Source organism: Dipodomys merriami, unplaced genomic scaffold, assembly GCF_024711535.1.
Source record: "Dipodomys merriami isolate MVZ:Mamm:240054 unplaced genomic scaffold, mDipMer1.0.p SCAF_71, whole genome shotgun sequence".
Lineage (NCBI taxonomy): Eukaryota > Metazoa > Chordata > Mammalia > Rodentia > Heteromyidae > Dipodomys > Dipodomys merriami.
The window spans coordinates 4225269-4232734 of NW_027206302.1; the positions used below are offsets into that span (position 1 = coordinate 4225269).

General features: G+C 43.3%; 1 pseudogene; it reads left to right on the plus strand.

Annotated features, from left to right (window-relative positions):
• The first annotated feature begins 1102 nt into the window (after positions 1 to 1102).
• Positions 1103 to 1414, plus strand: LOC138817990 (large ribosomal subunit protein eL37 pseudogene; annotated as a pseudogene).
• The last annotated feature ends 6052 nt before the right edge of the window (positions 1415 to 7466 follow it).

Genomic DNA, 7466 nt, shown 5'->3' on the forward strand with positions numbered 1-7466 from the left:
AGGCTAGTGCTCTACCACTTGAGCAATCTCGCCACTTCTGGTTTTCTGGTGGTTTATTGGAGATAAGAATCTCACAGATTTTCCTGCCTGGGCTGACTTTGAACCATGATCCCCAGATCTCAGCCTCCTTAGTAACTAGGATTACAGGCATGAGCCACTGGTGCCTGGCTCAATCTTGGATTCTTAACTTCTCTGATGAGTGAAGAACAGTTCCCCCAAAGATATCTGAAAATAATAATGTAAGGAATACTTCATTTATTCAATTTTTGAAGGAATTCAAGAAGAACAATATAGTTGTCAAGTAGATGAATTAATTCAGTCAGCAGATATTTATCCATTTTCCTATCTAGGTCATTCCAAGCCCTTAGTTGTCAACATACGATCTCCAAATGAGTACCACTTAAATTACCTGGGAACTTTTAAGAAATACACTTCAAACAATCCAGGCACCTGTGGCTCATGTCTATAATCCTAGCTACTCAGGAGGTTGAGATTTGAGGATCACAGATCCAGCTAGGGCAGGAAAGTCTGTGAGACTCTTATCTTCAATTAACCACTGGAAAACCAGAAGTGGTGCTGTGGCTCAAAGTGGTGGAGTTCTAGCCTTGAGCAATAAAGCTCAAAGACAGTGCTCAGGCCCCGAGTACAAGCCCACAACTGACAGGAGAAAAAAAGAAAAAGAAAAGAAAAAGAAATACCCTTCAATTATACCAAGTCAGAAACAATGGAGCTAGGCTCCATAAGGTTGAATTTTTATCAGTCTTTCAGAGCATTCTGGTGCATACTCAAGTTTGAACATAGTGAGAATGCAGTGATTGAAGAAAAAAGAAAAAAAACCCACACTCCCAAGCCACCAGAGTGGTGAATTACTCCCGTAATCCAGGAGTCTAAGATCTGAGGACTGCAGTTGGAAGCCAGCCTGGGTAAGAAAGTCCATGAGACTCTTTATCTCCAGTTAATAACCAGAAAACGAAGTGGAGTTGTGGAACAGCACTAGTCGTGAGCAAAAGAGTTCAAGGACAGTCCCCAGGCCCTGAGTTCAAGCCCCACGACCAATAAAACAAAACAGAAAACACTCAAGTCAGAAAAACCAAACAGCTCGATGGCGAAGGGAGCATCATCCTTTGGAAAGCGGTGCAGGAAGACGCGCACTTTGCGCCACTGCGGCGGTTCTAAGGCCTACCACCTTCAGAAGTCGACGTGTGGCAAATGTGGCCACCCTGCAAAACGCAAGAGAAAGGATAACTGGAGTGCCAAGGCTAAGAGACAAAACAGTACCGGGACAGGTCGGATGAGGCACCTAAAAACTGTCTATCGCAGATTCAGGCATGGATTCCATGAACAAACAACACCCAAACCCAAGAGAGCAGCTCTTGCAGCATCCAGAGAGTTTAAAAGATTAGCCATACAATAAATGTTCTGGTGAAGAAGGAGAAGGAGAAGGAGAAGCAGCACCAGGGCTTGGAATGTGGCTTAGTGGTACAGTTCTTGCCTAGCATGCATGAAGCCCTGGTTTTCATTCCTCAGTACACATACACAGAAGTGCCCTGTGGCTCAAGTGGTAGAGTGCTAGCCTTGAGTTGAAGAGCTGAGGAACAGCGCCCAGGCCCAGAGTTCAGGCCTCACGACTGAACCCTGCCCCCGCCAAATAATAATAATAATAGGGGCTGGGAAGGTGGCTCAGTGGTAGAGTGCTTGCTTTGCATGCATGAGGCCCTGGGTTCAATTCCTCAGCACCACATAAGCAAAAAGAAAAAAGCTGGAAGTGGTGCTGTGGTCAAGTGGTAGAGCACTAGCCTTGAGCTGAAGAGCTGAGGGACAGCACCCAGGCCCAGAGTTCAGGCCCCACGACTGGACCCAATAATAATAATAATAATAGGAGGGGGCTGGGTAGGTGGCTTAGTGGTAGAGTGCTTGCCTAGCATGCATGATGCCCTGGGTTCAGTACCACATACACAGAAAAAGTTGGAAGTAGCTCTGTGGCTCAAGTGGTAGAGGGCTAGCCCTGAGCAAAAGAAGCTCAGGGACAGTGCCCAGGCCCTGAGTTCAAACCCCAGGACTTGAAAATAAACAAATACACACACACATACGAAGAACCTATCTTTTGGAACAACAAGAGACAAATAGATAAAGTTTTAGGTAGAGGTGTTATTGGGATAATCAGAACAGAGGAGGAAGGAAGGTTTCAGAGGGTTCTCAGCCAGTCTTTGCGAGCTAATGCGTGACACAGAACAGAGTGTGAAATGGACTCACCCATTACTAGCCTTTTTGGTCTTGTTTCCTTATGTACTAAAATAAATAATCATATCATCTTAGGTAGTACCAAGTTTGAACTCAGAATCTCACTCCTGCTAAGCAGGGACTTTGCTTCTAAGTCATACCACTGCCCCTATTTTTTTGCTTGCTATTTTTAAGATAGGATCTTCTTCTCCAGGCACATGCTTGGACTCCATTCTTCCAATTTTAGGTTTCCCATCTTTGCTGGGATGACAGGTGCTCACTACCACACCCAGCTTCAACCACTGAGATGGAATCTCATGGACTTTTCTGTCCAGCTGTCCTGGAACTACAGTCTTCCCATTCTCAGCCTCCAAGAAGCTAAGATTACAGGCATGCAACATTATACTCAGCTAACATTGTGGTATAATTTTTATTTTCCTGATAGCTAATAATGTTCACCATTATTCATTTTTAACAAAAAGCAATAGTTTTCAAATAACAAAATTGGACTTAAACTTTCCTATTCCAAAAGTTATTCATGCACATTATGAAATTGAATTTCTTTTAAATCACACCCAAATAGCACCATCTAGAGGTAAATACTATAAATATGTTTTACTTCCTTGAATTTTTTTGTCTCTTCTAAAACAGTTGTTTCTATAACATTTGCAATTTTATTTTTAGCTTTTTCACCTAACATGATAAAATGAGAATGTTCCCAACCTTTATATAAACAGTACTGCATGTAACAGTCTTTTTAACCATCCTTTATTGAAAGATACTTGGTTATTTTCAGCTGTATTTAAAGTTGTAACACGTATAGTATTTTGATGATAGTCCTTCTGTTCTGTGTTCCATCTGCTTCATAAAGCTCAAATCTTTTTTTTTTGGGGGGGGGTCTGGTTGTGGGGCCTGAACTCTGGGCCTAGGCACTGTCCCTCAGCAATGCAGCTCAAGGCTAGCACTCTACCACCTGAGCCACAGCGCCACTTCCGGCTTTTTTCTTTTTGCTTATGTGGTGCTGAGGAATTGAACTCAGGGCCTCAGTCATGCAAGGCAAGTGCTCTACCACTGAGCCATCTTCCCCGCCCAAAGCTCAAATCTTTGAAGGCAAAATCTAGTCTTCTATCCCATAAATATGTACAATTATGTGCCAGTTAAAAATAATAAACAGGCAGGGCACCAGTAGCTCACACCTGTAATCCTAGCTTCTTGGGAGGCTAAGATCTAAGGATTGTAGTTCAAAGCCAGCCCAGGCAGCAAACTCTATGAGACTCTTATCTCCCATTAACCACCAGAAAACTGGAAGTGGCTCTGTGGCTCAAGAAGTAGAACACTTGCCTTGAGCTGAAGAGCTGAGGGATAGACCTCAGGCACAGAGTTCAAGCCCTATAACTGACTAATAATAATAATAATAATAATAATAATAATAATAATAATAATAAAAAAAAAACACCAGGCACTTGCGTCTCACACCTGTAATCCTAGCTACTCAGGAGGCTGAGATCTGAGGATAGTAGTTTGAAGCCAGTCCAGGCAGAAAAGTCTCCAATTAAACACACACACACACACACACACACAGCTGTGGCTTAGCATTAGCCTTGAGCAAAAGTCAGGGACAGCCAGGCACTGGTTTCTCACGCCTGTATTCCTAGCTACTCAGGAGGCTGATATCTGAGGATCACGATTCAAAGCCAGCCTGGGTAAGAAAAGTCCATGAGTCTCTTTTCTCCAATTAACCACCAGAAAACCAGAAATGGTGTGGTGGCTCAAGTGGTAGAGAGCTAGCCTTGAGCTGAAGAGCCCAGAGTTCAAACCCCACAACCAAAAAAAAAAAAAAAAAAAAAAGCCAGGAATAGTGCCTAGGCCCTGAGTTCAACCCCAGGGCCAGCATTAATAATTATAATAATAATAGAAAGCTGAGTGCCAGTGGCTCACATCTATCCTAGCTACTTAAGAAGCTGAAATCTAGCCGGGCGCTGGTGGCTCACGCCTGTAATCCTAGCTACTCAGGAGGCTGAGATCTGAGGATCGCGGTTCAAAGCCAGCCCGGGCAGGAGAGACCATGAGACTCCTATCTCCAATAAACCACCAGAAAACCGGAAGTGGCGCTGTAGCTCAAGGGGTAGAGCGCTCGCCTTGAGCTGAAGAGCTGAGGGACAGCGCTCAGGCCCAGAGTTCAAGCCCCACGACCTACAAAAAAAAAAAAAAAAAAGAAGCTGAAATCTGATAATCACAGTTCAGGCAGCCCAAGCAGAAAAAAAACCCATGAGACTCTTATTTCCTGTTCACCAGCAAAAAAAATGGAAGTGGAGGCATGACTCAACTGGTAGAGCTCCAGCAGTAAACAGGGGGAAAAGTGAGAGTACTAATAATGGTGTTGATGATGATGATGATGATAAAAGAGTGTTATTAATGGAAGAGGAGAAGCAAGAGGATGAAAAGAAGAAGGAGACAGAGCAGCAGAGCTTCTCTTCCCTTTCAATCTCTCGGCAGTATCTTTCCAGGCCAGTACTCAGTACATAGTAAAACTATTAAATCCTTAACTATAGGCCAGACATTGTTCTAAGCACCTAACACACATCAATGGTTTTTTGTTTGTTTGTTGTGTGTGTGTTTTGTTGTTTGGTTTGTTTGGTTTGTTTTTTGCCGTCATGGGCTTGAACTCAGTGCCTGGGCACTGTCCCTCAGCTCTTTAGCTCAAGGCTAGTACTCTACCACTTGGCCACAGTGCCACTTCTGGCTTTTTCTGCTTATGCGATATTGAGGAATCAAACCCAGGCCTTCATGCATGGGAGGCAAGCACTCTACCACTGAGCCACCTTCCCAGTCTGACACATTGCAAAGTATTTTATCCTCACAACTTCCCTGTGAGGTCAGGAATATTTTATAGATGAGAAATTCAAAGTAGAGAAATTTGCTCAAGGTTATTAACTTTAAGGGACAGAGCAAAATTTGAATCTAGGTCACCTTACTTATTCCAGAATCTGAACTCTTAACCAGTGTGACTGCTTTCCCATCATCACACTGGTGACAAGATGATACAGATGGTTACAGCAAAGCCATCAGCACAACCATGTTAATTGCAGTACTATTCACCACAGCCAAAATATGGAATCAGTCTAGATGACCTTCAATGGATGAATGAATCAAGAAAATGTGGCATATATACCCAATGGAATTTTCCTCATCTATTAGAATGATATTGTACCATTCATAAGGAAATAGAAAGACTTGGAAAGAATTAAAGTGAAGTAAGCCAGGTCCAGAGAAAATAAGGTTGCATGGTTTCCTTTGTTTGTGTAGCTTGAATGTGCCTGTAAATCTATATAAGTAAACATTTTGGGTGGTATACAAGTGGTTACAAATGAACTAACTTAAGTATAATAGACTCTATGGAGAGCTCAAATAGTATAATCTTTTAAAAAGACGAGGTCAAGGTCTAACAAAATCAACACCAAGAAATGGGTACATCCAAGGGGGATGGCAAGGAGAGAGGGGAAAAAGAGTGAGGAGGGGAGGAAGTGAATGAAGTCAAGAATTTATTGTATATACCACAAAACTAAGAAAAGTAAGGGAAGTGGTGGATCAAAGGGGGAGAATGCTGAAAGGGTGACACTGATAATTCATAAACTGTGTTGTTATATAGCACTTTCTTTATATAACTACTCAAATATAATTTTTTTTGCTAGTCCTGGGACTTGAACTCAGGGCCTGGGCACTGTCTCTGAGCTTCTTTTGGTCAAGGCTAGCATTCTACTACTTGAGCTACAGTTCCACTTCCGGCTTTTTCTGTTTATGTGGTACTGAGGAATAGAACCCAGAGCTTCATGCATGCTAAGCAAGCACTCTACCACTAAGCCAAATTCCCAGCCCTCAAAGATAATTTTTTAAATAAGTAAATAAATAAAAAGTAGCCATGTGCCGGTGGCTTATGCCTGTAATACTGGTTACTGAAGAGGCTGAGATCTGAGGATTGTGGTTCAAAGCCAGCCCAGGCAGGAAAGTTTATGAGACTCTTATCTACAATTAGCCACCTGAAAGCCAGAAGTGGCGCTATGGCTCAAAGTGGAAAAGTGCTAGCCTTGAGAAAAAGAGCTCAAGGAGAGGGCTAGGCCCTGAGCTCCCCATGACCAACAAAAAGTGAAAATAAAAAAGATGGGATGAGCAGCTACCAAAGCTTTGCAGTTGGTTGGGCATCTAGTTGGAAACCTGGCATCTAAACTTCACCCTTTATTTGGGATGGTTAAGGGTGTTTGGAGATGGAAGGTAAGAAAAGCTAGTGAAAGGAAAGGGATTCCAATCCATTTCCCACAATTGGTGCTTCTAGCTGTCCCCAAGTTCGTCACTCCTCTGCCCACACTGCCCAATGTGTTTTCTCAAATCCTGCCCTTTCTTGCTTAAAGCTCTCTACTGCCCAGAAGAGGTATGCAAGCTTAGGTCTAGCCCCAACTCTTTCTTTTTTTTTTTTTTTTTTTTTTTTTTTTTTGCTTATGTGGTACTGAGGAATCGAACCCAGGGCCTCAGGCATGCAAGGCAAGAGTTCTACCACAGAGCCACCTTCTCAGTCCCTAGCCCCAACTCTTTCTATCCTCTGCCTGACTTCTCTCCACTTCTCTTCTTTAGAGTCTACAAGCCCCACCACTGTCTCACCTGTATCTGTTGGATCTTTAGCATAGAGAGCTTATGCCTATCTCATTCCTGATCACTCTAGGTTGACCCTGCCCATTGAGCCTCTGCTTAAACATGCCTCTCTTCTAGAAACTTGTTTCAAACCACTCCACTGGATTTGTGCTCCCCTGCTGGACACATACTCTTCTCCTGACACACACTATATTTCTTCCTTCCTTCCTTCCTTCCTTCCTTCCTTCCTTCCTTCCTTCCTTCCTTCCTTCCTTCCTTCTCTCTCTCTCTCTCTCTCTCTCTCTCTCTCTCTCTCTCTCTCTCTCTCTCTCTCTCTCTCTCTCTCTCTCTCTCTCTCTCTTTTTCTTTTTCTTTTTTGTTGGTCATGGGACTTGAACTCTGGGCTTGATGCTGTCCCTGTGCTCTTCAGCTCAAGGCAAGTGCTCTACTGCTTGAGCCACAGCACCACTTCTGGTTTTCTGGTGATTTACTGAAGATAAGAGTGTAACGGACTTTTCTGCCCAGGCTGGCTTTGAACTGTGATCCTCAGATCTCAGCCTCCTGAGTAGCTAGGATTACAGGCATGAGCCACCGGCCCCCAGCCTTCTTTTTTTAATTTTTTT